Source organism: Notechis scutatus, chromosome 3 (genome assembly GCF_049901735.1).
Source record: "Notechis scutatus isolate UNSWTSFEM ecotype Mainland chromosome 3, rNotScu1.2, whole genome shotgun sequence".
Classification (NCBI taxonomy): Eukaryota; Metazoa; Chordata; class Lepidosauria; order Squamata; family Elapidae; genus Notechis; species Notechis scutatus.
Window position 1 is genome coordinate 145,663,796 of NC_142011.1, and position 15,174 is coordinate 145,678,969.

At 38.7% G+C, this 15,174-nt stretch overlaps 1 protein-coding gene across 2 annotated transcripts in view; it reads left to right on the forward strand.

Moving 5' to 3' along the window:
• The first annotated feature begins 303 nt into the window (after positions 1-303).
• RNF144B (ring finger protein 144B) overlaps positions 304-15,174 on the forward strand; it is a 52,371-nt gene continuing 37,500 nt past the window's right edge. The window contains exon 1 of one of the 2 annotated variants that reach the window (XM_026669988.2): positions 304-885. The gene's annotated coding sequence lies outside the window, so the exon portion shown is untranslated. Of the gene's footprint in view, positions 886-14,326; positions 14,520-15,174 lie in introns of those variants that run through there. The other variant, XM_087961382.1, reaches the window with a different exon arrangement.

Here is a 15,174-nt window from a genome sequence, read left to right on the forward strand (position 1 = left end):
TAATGTTGCTTTTTGTGTGTTACATTCAGTGTAGTTTATCTACAGTGCCTAAACTTTGAGGTGCTGCGTAAGACAACAGAAGAATGAATTCTGAACAGCACAACCCATCTCTAAACACACTGGCTGTACCATTAATAGATGTGTATAACATAAAGAAATGCGGTGGATGCAGCTCTCAGGATAGATAGCCTTTGTTGTGTTTCTGCTTCTCTCACAGCAGTTAAAGACCAAGAACCCTGGAGGAAATAAAAGCAGGAGCTCTAATCAAAAGCTTTTGATGCTTTTGTCTTTGTGTGTGTGTGTGTGTGTGTGTGTGTGCGCGCGCGTGTGTGCGCACGCGTGTGTGTGCGTGTGTTCCAAATCAATTGTGATCCAGCTCTTTAATTAGGAACAAAATGTTTTGATAGCTTTCCTGGACTACCCAGTTAGAATTCAGGAAGATTTTTTCTTAATTAAAAAAAAAAGTAAGTTAGACATCAGCCAGCCTTTGGGAGGGTTAAAAATAATCACCTGAAGTTGAAATGGGACTTGGGAACTAGGAAGTGCTGTGGCTCGTGCTTCCTGTATAAATAAGTATAGCTTTCACACAGCTTTTGCATATGTGTGGTGACATGTGCTTTAACAGATAATGGTAACATGCTTCTAATAGCAGGGAGGAGATTATTTCTCATAGTGAGGAGAGGGAGGGAGATGAGTGCGCTTTCAAATCTATAACGTGTAAAGCTTTCCCATGCCGCAAGGAAGAAAGACGGAAAGGGGGAAATTGTTTTATTTTTCATTCTCTGAGCTCTTGCTGGCTGTGACATGTCTTGGAACTACTGAAATGTGAGTGAAGCTGTTGAAAAGTCTAGTGCCGAAGAGGGAGTTCTCCTCTCCATTCGTAAGGTATGTCAGAAAGAAATGCATTTCTTAAGAAAAAGGACTGTTGATTCAGGGCTATGTAGGTTTTTTTTTTATATTTTCAGATGGGGGAATCTTAAACATGCTTGCTATCTAATTTAAACTTAAAGTGTTGGTAGTGTACTTCTAAGAAAACTGAGGCAAAAATATATTGTTTTTAGATGTTCAGTGCCAGGGTTCAAACTGTAACATAGTTGTGTGCCTGTAAATATATGTCTTTGTACATCTCTCTGAAAAAAAACGATGCTGATTTGATCAGTGCAGCATTTAAAAAGAGTAATTTTATCTGTAGGAAAGATGAAACTCAAATGGCTTAGGTTACAGGCTCATCCATTTGAAATGGAAACTTAACAATTTATGCAAAAAGATAATATAAAAGGGATGAATGAGGGGGGTCTGCCTGAAACATAACCATTTATTGTGGCTCATGGATATAATTGGCAGCATAGTTTATCTGTAACTTGTCTGTGAAAAAAAATCACCAGTTTAAAAGTAACATATTATTTGTTCAGTAAATTCGAAAGTACAGTACAGTGGTAGGTAGGCTGGCAAATATTGAATAAGTAGTATGTGGAAGTCTGTCTTTTAACACATTTTTACCATTTTCTAAGCAGAAAATCAAATGTGTATTTACATATTTATAGACCTCTTGGAAACCAAATCCTTGTGTGATGCTCTTAGTACCAAAGCAGTTGTTTCCGCTTTGCCTTTGAAACATTATTGTGTGTCACAAAGGAGGTAATAAACCCTCAGAGTTTGAATGTCAGTTAAGAACTTCCTGAATTTTTTTTTTTTTAATACTTGTCTAAAATGTGTTTTCTGCATTGGTTTACTTCTGGAAACATGGTTTCAGGGACTTCGTACAGCCTATGCTTGTGGAATTTTGGTTCCCTCACTTTCATCTTAGCCTCGTTGGGATAACCCATACTGGATTTATGCACGAGTAAGAGAGATTTAGTATCGTACCTGCTGGCATTTTCACAACCGTCAGGCATTAATTGTAACCCTTGCTACCTGCCATTTCTGCACAGTATACAATATGTGTGCAGTGTTTACCTTCTTTGGATGAATGTTTGCTTAGATACTGTAATGCTGGCAGAAACTGAGGGCCAGAGGTCGGGTTTCAGGCAGGGACCCTCACCCCACTCTAATGTCCTCACCCACTACTGTACAGAATAACAGAACTGAAAGGAATTTGGGGTCTTTTAGTCCCACTTCCTACTCAGAAGATGCCAGACAAACATTTTTTCAATCTCTTCTTTAAAATCTCCAGTAATGGAACACCAGCAACCTCTGAAATCAAGCTGTTTCACTGATTAATTATTCTGTCAAGAAATGTCTCTTTAGTTCTAGTTGCTTCTCTAATGATTAGTTTCCTTCCATTGCTTCTTGTTCTGCCTTCAGATGCTTTGGGGAATAGGTTGACTGACTACCTCTTCTTTGTGGCAGCCCCTGAGATATTGGAACACTCCTATCATGTCACCCCCAGTCTTTCTTATTTGTTCTTGAAAATCAGCAATGCTCTCAAAGCTTAATTTATATATCCACTTTCCCCCCCACAACAAGCAACCTTACAATATAGTAGGGCAGGACAGGTATCATTATCTGGCAAATAAGAGGACTGGGGAAGTTAAAAATTACAGTGTATCACAACCTCTAGAGCTGGAAACAGGTGAAACGGACTGATAGAAGGACTAGTTCACACCGTCTAAGTGATTAGAAACATATATGTTTCATGTTTATTGGTTTTGTTTTTCACATTGGTTTCATTTCCAACAAAATGTGTTGCATTATGTATTGTATATATATATTTAAATCTTTAATAAAGTTTATTTAAAAAAAAAGAAGGACTAGTTCTAGCTGACAGTCAGGGTTCATGATATTATCCCAATAAAACCTTGTCTTTTTTTCTGCTTTCTGCTTTGAAAGCAGCTGAATGACAATCCCTGGTAAATGGTTGGAAGAGTTTAGTGTGTGGTTCCTGGCATTTCTTCAGTTTCCAAGGCAAGCTGAATATTTAAATTCTATCTGAGAACGCTTTGTAAATATTACTATTAACCTTGGAACTTGGAACTCTCTTCTATCTTCCTCACCCCTGCAGAGCTGGATTTTTTTTTTCCTGAGCTTTCCTATCAATCCATTGCTTTCAGTAGAGGTATGCTAATATGAGTAAGTTCCACATTGCATGGCAATGACCAAAGATAAAATGACTAAGTGAAGTCCTTAATTCAGTTTGCAGACAAGCTAAGGACTTTGGAATATTGAGATATGAAGAGCACAGACTTTTTCTGTTAAATTGTGGCTAACAGCCTGCAATCAGTAAACTTGACTGAGCTCATTTTCATTCAGGTGCAACACTGAAAACAGTTTCAGCTTTGCCAATTGTTTTGAATAACAGATGGGGTCTTTCCTTTTTTTTCTTTTTCTTTTTGCATGTGGTTCAGATCTGTGTTTATTTTGGTAGAGCTAAGGGAAGAAAGCCTGAATTGGAAAAAGACTAAAAAGCCTGTATGAACTAAGGGAGACATTGTTACAGATGAGAATAGAATCATTAAAAGGGGCTAACAATTCCCTATACTGGTCAGTGTAGGAATACAAATTAAAAGCATCCACAGCAAATTATTGTTTAGTCTCCACTTCAACACATCCATAACTGATTACAGAAACTCTTTTTGCCTCTGAATAAGCCAAAAACAGCCTGGAATTTTCTCAAAGAGGATTCCCTCCCCCTCAAGACATGGGAATTAGAAATAAACACAGCTGACTCAATCTCAAAGTGCTAGTCTAGAATGTTTCTGGTTCCTAATTTATTGATTATAAGCAAGAATCCTAGCGCACACTGCTTTATCACTACTTATCATCAGCTCCTCCTCCAAGTGGGAGGCACTAAATTAATTAGGACTTTAGGTCTTAAAAAGCATAATTCTATGGCTCACTCTGGATAATGGGCTTTGATCTCTTTAAGGTTTGGTGAGTAGAAACAACAGTCCTTAACTTACCGAAATAAGATACAGAGTACCTAACTGTGAGGCACAAAGGCAAATATTCTTAAACAATAAATCCAGGAGTAATATGATATTTATTTTATTCTCCGCTCACATTTCTGAACACAAAAGTTTTGGGATCCCCTGTACTTTCAACCTCATCAAGAGACAATTCTGAGGATTGTTCAGCAGTAGGTAAAGTAGCAAGGTTCCAAATGTTGACTCAGTTGCTTGTGCCAAATAACTCTGGGCTCAGAGTTTGCTGTCTTTGTTTTTTTATATAAAAGAGTCTTTCAAGAGGGACTTAATTGATCTTTACTGTATGGTAATAAGAAAGTATAAATCTAAAATTTAATTTGAAAATGATATGGCCAAGCGTAGTGGTGAAGTTCCTGTCTTGAAATACTCATTTGTTTGAATGCCGGATCATAAAATGTGTGTGATTTTGATTAAACTGGCTTAAGCTGTGATACTTCCAAATTCTTATATGATGAACAATAGGGTAAATTTTCCATTGGTATTATGGAAGCTGCCTATAGCTGAGTAATGTAGGAAATACTATGTGACCAGAAAAGGTTTTAAGCTATAGGTCAAGCTTTAGCAACTTTGGGGCTAAACGTATCTTTTCCTACAGATACAGCCCCCCCTCTTCATTTTCTTGGTAAAATTGGTGAAAAATAAAGTCCAGGAAGCTACATCATCATGTAATTATTCTGCCCATTTGGTTTGGTCGATTGCACTCTAATGCTAATGAAAAGGGATGAAATTAGAGTATTTTGATCCTATAATTTTTTTTCTTTTGTTTTTCTTTGTCTTTAGTTGGTTTATCATAATCTACCCAGCCCAGTTTCACTGCTGGGGAAATTGAATTAGGGTTTTATTGTGATGTAGAACGGGACAGGATAAAATGTTGGTGTCATTTGAATAAACGAGTGATTAATCAGCTACAAAATTAGCACTGGGGGATAGTTGTGCCCATGCCTCTTTCTCTTTGGGCCCTGCCCACTGTTTGACATTCCATACAAGACTGAATGTGCTCCTTGGCACAAAGGAGTCCTGCAGTCTTTGCTTTGATGAATGGCTGTCCTTTTGTTCCAGGAGTTTCGGTTCTGTAAATCGGTTAGTGAACCTGAACAGTGCTGTTGACCTTTATCTGGAGACACTAGCATTTATGATATCCACAAGACTTGGCATAGATAATACTACATTCCTTTCCAATACCACAATGTCCTGGCTCCCTTACAAAGATTGTCAGGGTTTGGTCCACACTGGATGCAATGTTTTTGTTGTTTCCCTCCACTTCTGACCACCACACTAAACTAGTGGAAATTTTGTGAGAAGAAAATTCAGTTATAGTAGCAGCCTTGAACTTGGTTTATGGGAAGTCCAGAGCCTTGGCTCTTGCTTACCGCTAATGCTTTATAAAAACTATGTGGCTCCTTGAACTAAACTTTTAGTCTAGTGCAAGGATCTCTTTAGAGGTAGTCCTCCCCTTATGATCACAATTGAACCCAAAATGTGTGTTTCTAAGCAAGACAGTCGTTGAGTAAGTTTTGTCCCATTTTATGACCTTTCTTGCCACAGTTGTTAAGTGAAACACCACAGTTGTTAGGTTAGTAACACTGCTGTTAAGCGAATCTGGCTTCGCCCGTTGACTTTGCTTGTCAGAAGGACTCAAAAGGTGATCTCGTGACCCGAGGACACTGCAACCGTCATAAATATGAATCAGTTGCCAAGCATCCGAAATTTGAACACCTGACCATGAGGATGCCGCCATGGTTGTAAGTGTGAAAAATGGCTGTAAGTGTAAAAAGGGTTGTAAGTTCAGACAGTCACTAAACGAATGGTTGCAAGTTGAGGATTACCTGTAATGTTTTTGGAGCTGTTATTGTTATTTATTGGGTCTCGAGCTGAAGATGATCACAAAGAGGCATTATGGAATGGTAGCCTTACTGTTATAAGCTTTTTGGTTTTTGTACCCAAGCTTACTCCCACTTCTAAATATTGACATTTCAATATTGGAAAGGTGAGGAATGATATATTATTTTGTCTCTCTTCCTCTACTGTAGTCATGGGGTTAATGAGGCATTTAGAAATATACAAATATGAGTCATCCATTAAGAAGATTGCTCCTCTTGGGAAGAGGCGGCAGAATGTTGTTTGCGTATATGGACAATGTGTTATTCCCACTTTAGATAGAAGTCAGTGACTTGAAACTGCTTTGGTATGCTATGCCTGCTTTTTAAAATTTAATTTAACAGCCTTTATGTATAGCTGCTCAGCTCCTGTCAGATTAATATAATTTAGTTTCCTTGAATGGAGCAAAACAGTGTAAGACCATATGTAAAACCTGCCATTGTTTTAATTTCCTTGAAGATGTAGCTACGATTGTATGTTTACATTTTATTTCATTTGAAACCGAATTCATTTATTTTATTAACCTACAGAATTCTGGTCCATAACTCTAATAAAGAACTATACAGGTAGTCCTCAACTTATGACCACAATTAAGCCCAAAATTTATCTTGCTATATATGATAAATTGGTTAAGTAAGTTTTGCCTCATTTGACGACTTTTCTTGCCACATTTGTTAAGTGAACCACTGCAGTTGTTAAATTAGTAACAAGTGCTAATTTGCGAAGCGAATCCAAGTTCTGCATTGACTTTGCTTGTCAGAAGGTCACAAATGGCCCTGGGACACGGCAACCATTATAAATGTGAGCCAGTTGCAAGCATCTAAATGTAAATTGGGTGACCATGGGGATGCTGCAATGGTCATAAATGTGAAAAAGAGTCGTAAGTTATTTTTTTTAGTGCTGTGGTAGCTTTGAACCATTACTAAGTGAACTGTTGTAAATCAAGGACTACTTGTGTTATACTTCTGCTCTTGACTAGCCTGAACCAGGTGGCAATGGTGGCTGGAAATACTTTCCCTCCCAACATATATTAGTATACCAGCTTCATCTTTTTATGGACAGGAATGATCTGTGTATTATCAGTCTTGCCCTATTTATGTTCAGATGCCACACACTCATCTTTAAAATGGATTTTCACTGCAATGACACAGTGCCTTTGAAAAGAATTTGGAGGTATCTAAACTCCTGGGGAGAAAATTTCAGCAGGCATAAAGATACATACACATCCACTTTTTCTTTATCCCTGAATCAGATAACTGTTGAGAAAATTCAAAGAGAAGAATTTACGAAAGGTTGTTTTTGACTAGAAATCCTAACTATTAACTTATTGGATCTGATCTGGTTCTAAATCCAGTTCTAAATTCTAAAACTAACCTCTGTTGCTGAATTATTGCTTCAGTAAAATTGTATCGAAGACTGCTAACTTCCCTTTAAACTTTCTCAGGCTTCTGAAGAATTGTGAAGACCTTGCTTTATCTCTATCTTCATCACCTCTGGAAATGTTATTTCTAGGGAAATGGATTTCTTTATTTATAATGTAAAGGATGAGCCTGTCAATTATAGACTAATTAGCCTCCTCAACATAATCAGCAAACTTTATGCAAGACACCACAATACTGGCTGGAACAGAGAAGCAATCTGGCTTTAGGGAAGGTCAATCTATTATTGATCAATGGTAGATTGGCCTAGTATTCCATCATCTGATTAAAAAATACTTCTCCCTCAATACAGCTTCTCTATATGCTGCTTTCACAGACTTCAAAACAACTTTTAATTCTATTATATCCCAAGATAAATTGTGGGAAAAACTAGAAGCCTCCTTGATTGATCAACATCTACTTCTTCTAATAGGTGTGCTACATGAAGGGGCTTCACTCAACGTAAGATGGAAATCCTGGGACCATCTCACCAGTGCCATTGGAACTGTGTAAGGCATAAAGCAAGGCTTTATACTGACCCCAGTGTTATTCAGTTTCTGTATTAACTTCATGGTGGGCCATCTTCTCAACATGAACTTTCACACATACCCTAACCAACACTCAGAAGTTGCTGGAAGACATACACATCTGTTTTACTCTATACAGACAATACAGCAATACTTTCAAAAACATCTATTGGCCTTAAAAGAACATTGAGAGCACTAACATAGTAATTCAAGGAGGCCAGCTGATACTTAAATATCAAAAAGCCAAAATCATGACCTTTACCAAAAAGCCCAAGAACCACTCCTGGAGGATAGATAAGGTTGAGCAGGTCTCCTGTTGCAAGTACCTGGGAATAGTCCTTCATTCTGCCAACCACAGGGAAACTCCATGGAGAGTATACTGCTGAAAATGTCATCCTCAAACTACTCAAGAGGTGGCTACTGTACTCCTGCCGCATTCAAACTATTTGAAGCTAAGCCAATAACACAACCAACGTACTTGATGGTGCTCCTGAGCTCCTTCCCCAATTTTGCATCAATAGAACCTGTTCAATCTAAATTTCTAAGAACGGCCCTTCAAGTCCCCAAATGGGTCTCTAATGCCATCCTGAGACTCATGAAAGTGGAGTCTAAAGTGTGGGTGACATACTCAATTATAAGCTCAGACTCTGTTGTTTTTCCACGAATGAAGGCATAACAGGATAACATTGCCGTATCCAATCTGGGTCAGTCCCTGGGACCAGAGGTTTTGTCTTCCAAACTTTTGGCCTCATATAGGGAACTTCTTTCCAGCAGAGTGTGTGCACTGAAGATGGGCTCCAGTTTGAAAGCTCAGAAGACAAAACCACTGGTCCTGGCAACCAACCTCGATTGGATCCTATCCTCCCCCCTCCCTTTGGTCTCGCCTCACTAATTATGAGGGATGACTTTCGGTCCACTTTGAAAAAAAACCAGTGGCAAGTAAAATCTCATCCTTGGGCTCCTCTCCAAGTTTTCCATTCAGCATGGGTTAGGACGATCAGGCCAAAGCTTTCATTAAACAGTGTGTAGCAGACACAGAGCACTAATTGGGCCTAGCCAGGCCCCCAAACTTTATTGCCAATGAATCCAATAGGTACTCTGCCTCCCACCCCCTCCCCGAAATACTTAACTAAAAATACCTAACCACCAGAGACCTTTACCCTGCTACAATGCCATGCCCTCAGCTTTCCTTGAAGACTGATAACAGGAAAATTCCTTACCCAGAGAGATGCCCTTGTAACTCGAGACACACTGGAGAAACACAGCACGTATTTTTCCAGTGCCTGTATTACACAGAGAGTATCCATACTACTGTCATCTCATTATTACAATATAAATACTTCGAGCGCATAGGACAATTCCACATCTTCCTGTTGCTTGCAAATCCAAATCCTGTTACAACACATAATGTTGTCAGGTTCTGGGCAGCAGTGCATCACTGAGGAACTAATCTTAACGAGCATCTATTTTGTTGTTTAAGATTAAAACTAATCTTAACGAGCATCTATTTTGTTGTTTAAGGATTCCTTGCATTGTGACAGATTTAGTCTGCCCTATACTAGTTTTTAAGTTCTCCTGAATCCATAGCATGTTCTTACCTCTCCCTTTAGATTTGTAAAGACTGTTTTTAAACATTTTTAAAAGGTTTTTTTTTCAGATGGTTAGCTATTTTTTTAAATCAGACTTTGACCTTTTATCTTGCAGACGCCATCTTCCTTACGCTGCTGCGTGTGGGTGGTTTGCGTAGGTGTATAATATTTTTAGCCTTTTAAAAATTATTGTTTATATTCCACTCTCCTTATGCTGGTCTGTGTCCTTAATAAAGATCTGATTGATATCTACAACAAGAAAAGGGAGTTAGCCTTGAGCTTGTTGCTGCTCTGAGTCAGGATTGTATGAGCTCTTTGACAACAACAAATCACCACATGACCATTCTAGGAATTTGCAGGGCAAAGCGAGGGGCCTGAAGGAAAATACATGAAAGCTAGGATAGACAAAATAGGGTTTCGGCGGCTAAAGCGAGCTGCATCTGCCCTTCCAATCTAAAGTAATCTTACAATAAAATAGAGTAAATAGTTCTGAGTGTGCTTCTTGTCTGGATTACCTCGCAATGCAAGGCCGACAAAAAACCTTCTCCAATCCTGGAACTTTTCAAATTTGTTGCAACCGTAATTCCTTGAATTTTCACCTAATGTAGCAAGCCTGGGAATTCTGGAAAATGTCATTCTAATGCAAGTGGAAGAGGTTAAGAGAGGTGATATCAATTGAGACTTGGAGAAAATGGGTAAGGAAACAATGGATCAGTAATGCAGGTAGCCCTCGACTTACTGCAGTTCATTTAGTGACTGTTCAAAGTTACAATGGCACTGACAAAAGTGACTTATGACTGTTTTTCACACTTACGACCACTGCAGCCTCCCCATGGTCATGTGATCAAAATGCAGAGGCTTGGCAATTGGTTCATATTTATCACGGTTGCCGTGTCCCAGGGTCACATGATCCCCTTTGCCACCTTCTGACAAGCAAAGTCAATGGGGAAGCCAGATTCACTGAACAACCGTGTTACTGGCTTAACAATTGCAGTGATTCACTTAACAACTGTGGCAAGAAAGGTTGTAAAGTGAGGACAAAATTCACTTAACAAAAGTTTTGCTTAGCAACAGAAATTTTGGGGTCAATTGTGGTCATAAGCTGAGGACCTATAATGGGGTTGAAATTAAAATAAGGCAGCTTCTGCTTAGTTGGGTTTTCCATATGGCATGGATTTCATGAATACAGCTAGCCCTCGAATTACGACCAAAATCGTCAGGCCAAAATTTCTCTTGCGAAGCAAGACAGATGTTAAGTGAGTTTTGCCCCATTTTTAAAACATTTCTTGCCACCGTTGTTAAGTAAATCACTGCACAGTTACTAGCGCAATTATCTGGCTTCCCCACTGACTTTGCTGGTCAGTAAGTCGCAAAAGGGGATTGCTTGACCTTGGGACCAGTGGTGGGATTCAAAGTTTTTTTTACTACCAGTTCTGTGGGCATGGCTTGGTGGGTGTGGCTTGGTGGGCGTGGCAGGGCAAGGATATTGTAAAATCTCCATTCCCTCCCCACTCCAGGGGGAAGTTTACTGCAAAATCCCATTCCCTCCCACCCCACTAACCTGCTTTCCAGCTCCGTTCTCCTGTGCAGGGCAACAAAAGAAGACCCAGCCGATCAGCTGGGACTCGGGAGGCAGAGAATAGATGGAGGCGGGGCCAGTGGTATTTGCCGGTTCTCTAAACTACTCCAAATTTCTGCTACCGCTTCTCCAGAATTGGTCAGAACCTGCTGAATACCACCTCTGCCTCTGACCACACAATCATCTTTGACTGGTGGGCAGGCTCCCCTTCCTTCACATAAATCTCGGCATAAAACTTTCTCCTGGTACGTCTCCCAAGAACCTTTTGCAGGCAGGAAAGTAGGGTCAGCCAAGGAAGTCATACAATAATGAAGAGCTGGGCAAAGGAAAGCAAAACTGACATCCTCTGTTATTTGCCACCGTAAAACATGCCAAAGAACATTATTATTTTTCTTTTTTTAAGCTACATGGACAGCAAGGGAGAAAAATGGAAGCTTTTTCACAGGAAAATGATGGTTTGGGGAAATGGGCAGCAGATTTCAGGCCAGTAGGGCTTCTGAATATAGATCTAAGGCAGCATTGGGAATGCTCTGATGTAATATTTACTGTCTGACACTTTTTTTTTTAATTTTCAGTAGCCGTGAGTGTGGCATATCCCTCCTGCTTCTGCCAACTTTCATTAGATCTCTAAATATCTCAATGTCGCTTGTGCAAAACTGGCCGCCTTACAAAAGGATGTCATTTTGAAAATTGTACACAGTTCTCGGACTGTCATGTGCGTAGGGATATTATTTTTGAGGGGGGGATTTGTGTTAGTTTATGTTACTGTTGATGCCCATTGTCAATTGGAGTCAGGCAGTGTCCAACTTGAATTAAATAAGAAATAAATAAATAATAAAATGGGATAAAAATGATAAAGAAATAATGAAAGAAATGACAGCCCTCCCTCCCTCCCTCTTTCTTTCTTTCTTTCTTTCTTTCTTTCTTTCTTTCTTTCTTTCTTTCTTTCTTTCTTTCTTTCTTTCTTTCTTTCTTTCTTTCTTTCTTTCTTTCTTTCTTTCTTTCTGGTGTAGGTACGATGATTCCAGTCAAAGGCTTTACTTCTATCTAATGCAATCTTTCTCAACTTTGGAACTTTAAGTTGCATGGTCTTCAACTCCCAGACTGTTGTCACAGGATCTTCTTCCTTTCTGCCAGCCTCTAAAGCAGTATTTCTTTAACCTTCTCAACTTGGAGATATATGGACTTCAACTCTCAGAATTATTCAGCCAGGCATGCTGCCTGAGGAATTCTGGGGATTGAAATCCACACACCTTAAAGCTGCCAAGGTTGAGAAACACTGTTCAAATGAAAACCGAAACAAAGAGTTCATATGTGGGATCAGAATTCATGCTTTGTCAAAGATTGGATTGTTATTGCATAGTTGGACAAAATCTTACTCAAGTTTCCATTTAGTGTTGGAAACCAATTAAACTGAATCCATGTCAGGATAATGGATTTTGCTGGCTTTTAATTCCTTTTTCATAGTTAGTGCAGTAGACCCCTGAAACAAAATTGATCTTGTCAGTCATCTCCCTTCACTTTGTTGTATCATATCTTAGCTATATATTTGATTCCATTATGCATCCATTATGGTACAGTTGTTATGATGCTGTAAAATTTCTTTTCTACTTATTTATTCTTAGTTGGTGAGGGAAGCTGACATCTTTGATAGGCTGTTTTCGGCTTTCATTGTAGCTAATGTATATAAAATTCATGAATTGTTCTGACCTGAACCTTGTTCCAAGGAAACAAACATGAAACAGAGGTAACAGCAAAACCTTTTAATGATTCTTTACGAATTCCGTTCCTTCACGGTTAAAAGGCTGTTTCAAACTAATTGTCTCTGATAAAGAACGAGCTTTGCCAAGGTTGTTCAAGGCTGCCAAGAACTCCAGATAAAGTTACTAAGAAATATTTCAAACACAAAGAGTCGCCAAACACCAACCAAGATATTCTGAATGTCCACAAGGCTTGAGTACAAAAATTTATTTGCTTCCTGCAAAGAACTCCGGTTTCTCAGCTGACTTTTATCTCTTAAGGGAAGGACCATTATCTTTCAGCTTTACTCCCAAGTCGCCCGTGATGCTGAGCTGCTTTTTCCTTCGAGCAGCCCTGCATACAAGTGCACTGGGCACAGGCTCCTCGAGGACCTCTTCATCACTGCTGCCAGCCTCCACAATCTCCGAAGGCAGTATTCCACTCCCTCATGGTCCTGGCCCCATCCCTTCATCACATGCAGGCCCCTCATCTGAGTCCTTGCTCTCTGAGACCTCAGCCGTCCTCACTTGCTGCCGGCGAACCACAACATGAATGTAGCTAGTGCCCAATAAAGAAGCCAGGGAATAACTGTATCAGCTCTTAACATTGTTTTATATTCTAATTTATATTCTAATTGCTCAGCTTTGAAATGTCATTCAATGCAACAACAGCATTCTCTTACATGATGCCCTAAAATGTTTGGCATTTTAATCTGCTTCATTTCTTGAGACAGTGAGCCAACACTTCTGGGGGACACCCAAGTTGAGAAAAGCTGTTTTAATACATTGTTGGCCTTTGGAAAGTAACACATTTTATGCATAACAAAGGTCTTGATGGTAAACATATTTTGAATACCTGCATCATACTGCCACTCAATTTCCCCCCTCTTTCCTGTTAGTTGTGTTTTATTGCTTCCAAGCAACATAAAATATTCTGCACCTTTAAAATGGATGAAGCATTAGCATTTGCTTATCTCTTCTAGTCTTTCCCAATATTCTGTGGGGAAATTAATTTTTAAATAAACTTCGTTACAATCTATACACATAATGCTCTTGAAAGATTAGAAAGAAAAACACTGTCTTGCAGTGTTGAAGATAAAACTTCCTGAAACAAATAAAAAAAGAAGTTTGCTTTATCATACATTAAGGACTCAGATTTTTAGATTAACAGGTTTCAAAGGTTAAAATTGCTTTAGCTCATATTAAGGACTTAGATTTTTAGACTAACAGGTTTCAAAGTGTAAGTTCTTAGTCAAACGTTGATTTTTTTCAAAAAGTAGGCTACTGTTTTAACATTAAGAGTTGTACTACTTAGAGTCTCACTCAGGCAGCGTGCTGAATATTTTTATATACTTTAGCTGTAAAGTTAAGCAGGTTTGATCCTGGCCAATCCCTGGGAGAAAATCACAAAAGGGAATTGTATGTGCATATGGAGAAAGAATGTACTATAATGTTATAAATAAAGAATGTCAATGGACAATTCTAATTTAGTTCTATTTTCTGATAAAAAATCTACTATTTTCAATCATAAATGCCTTGATTAGATAATAAAAAAAAACTTAGTGACAGCCAACTAGTTAATCCTGGTTGTATATTATATACGACTGCATCAAGTCATGTCATTCTGCTGATGGAACAGCATTTATTTAGACAAGGCAAAACAAAGAGTCATTTATACATTGATGCGCACAAGATATCTTAAGACGTTCAACGACGCCAGAGATCAACAGGATAAAATAATAGCTTTCTGCTAAGTAGAATGGACAGAAATGCTGATGCTAGATAAGTGCTGAGAGCCTACAAAATGAAGCCATGATGAGTCTCCTGCTTATTTCACTGGAAGCTGACGCCATGTTCTCTTTGAAGGTATCTTTATACTGATTAAGAATTCCCAAGACACAATTGTGTCTTATGTCATATGGTCCCTGTACCACAATATTTCTGGAAATAGAATTTCACAATGTTCTGATTCTAACTCGCTGCTTATTTTAAGTTAGGAAGAACAAACATCATGTAATGAAGAGTGAACTGGGATGGCTGGTTCAATAATTTCATCCAGATCATTCTGTTCTCCTTTTACTCATGAGCCTATATCTCTGTATGGTTGCCAAAAAAAGAAAAAGGTGACATCAAGTCTTGCTCTTGATGTCATCAGGAGTCATGGCTGGCTTAAGGGAAATGTTACTTTTATGTGTATATTAATAAAACATTAGCAAATATGCACATGACTTTACAGGGCCAGGAAGAAAGCCTGAAGAAGACAGGAAGAATATGGATGGATGAATGGATCAAATGGAAAATAAATTATCAACCCAAATAAACAAAACCTTTGATGTGTGGTGTACCGTTGATGCTTCACTAATAAGAATAGCTGCAGCAGTTATAGAACAGTGGTTTGTGGATTGTGAGTTTGCTAAAAGATGTTGCCAAAATTTCTGGTAATGTTTGAAAGGGATAGTTTATCGTGTAAAAGAGTTGTTATTGTACGCAGTTAGAGGAAGACAATTACTTTTATAGAAAG